General features: G+C 43.1%; 1 protein-coding gene across 2 annotated transcripts in view; it reads right to left on the bottom strand.

Annotated features, from left to right (window-relative positions):
• Positions 1-800, bottom strand: part of LOC118334158 (transferrin receptor protein 1-like) — an 18041-nt gene that overhangs the window by 9067 nt on the left and 8174 nt on the right. The window contains exon 1 of one of the 2 annotated variants that reach the window (XM_035669978.1): positions 278-732. The exons of the other annotated variant lie outside the window; for it this stretch is intronic. The gene's annotated coding sequence lies outside the window, so the exon portion shown is untranslated. Of the gene's footprint in view, positions 1-277; positions 733-800 lie in introns of those variants that run through there. 2 annotated transcript variants of the gene reach the window in all.

Genomic DNA, 800 nt, shown 5'->3' with positions numbered 1-800 from the left:
CTTGGACAGTAAGCCCCAAGGGTCCGTTTCATTTCTTTGGCTAGAGTAACCTGTTAGAAGCCTTCAAGATCTTAAACACACTACCTAATAATTATTGCCTGTGGATATATCATAAATCCAATGTCCACAATTTACTCTTTAACTTCAATTGTTATTTTTTATTGCAAGATTTAGCAAGGGCTAGCATACAGCATTAATGGATTCAAAATTGATTATTCACTCAGTGATATAGATTAACTACATATCTGATTTTATAAAGAATTATTAAATTTCAAACCCTGGTGAGAAGGCTGTAGCTGAATTGTTGAATGTCCAGTTTGAAGAGAGAGAGGGAAGGGGTGTACAGTCCTCCCTTTGCCTGCCGTACTGTTGGTTGCTGTTGAAACTCCCGACTTTGTCCAAAGTCTGCAAAGTCTCTGACCAGTGCAGTCTCTGATGGCAGGGTCAACAAAAGAGTGATCCTTGGAGATCAATTGGAATCCTAAAGCCAGGTGGAAATGGTTAATCCTCCTCTGCTCGACACTTTTGGCTTTTCGGCTTTAGGTTGTTGGATTTTTTCTGCGATGTTGGGCTTGTTCGTTTGCTCCGTCTCTTTAGTTGAAATTCTAAGGTCAAAGATGCGTTGCTCCAGTGTGGTCGATCGATCAGCAAGTCTTGAACCCGAGAGCCGGCCGAGGACTAACCCCGATCCTCCTTGTGCAGCACCTTTTATCCCCCTTGTCTCCTAGGGTGTTGTTCGGTTCGTACCTAGTACTTCCTCTTTTGCTCCTCACAAGATGTGTCCTGTGTGTGCGCTCATC

This window comes from Morone saxatilis, unplaced genomic scaffold (genome assembly GCF_004916995.1).
Source record: "Morone saxatilis isolate NCDOM2014 unplaced genomic scaffold, NCSU_SB_2.0 Contig23, whole genome shotgun sequence".
Taxonomy (NCBI): domain Eukaryota; kingdom Metazoa; phylum Chordata; class Actinopteri; family Moronidae; genus Morone; species Morone saxatilis.
This window is presented reverse-complemented; position numbering and strand designations above follow the sequence as displayed.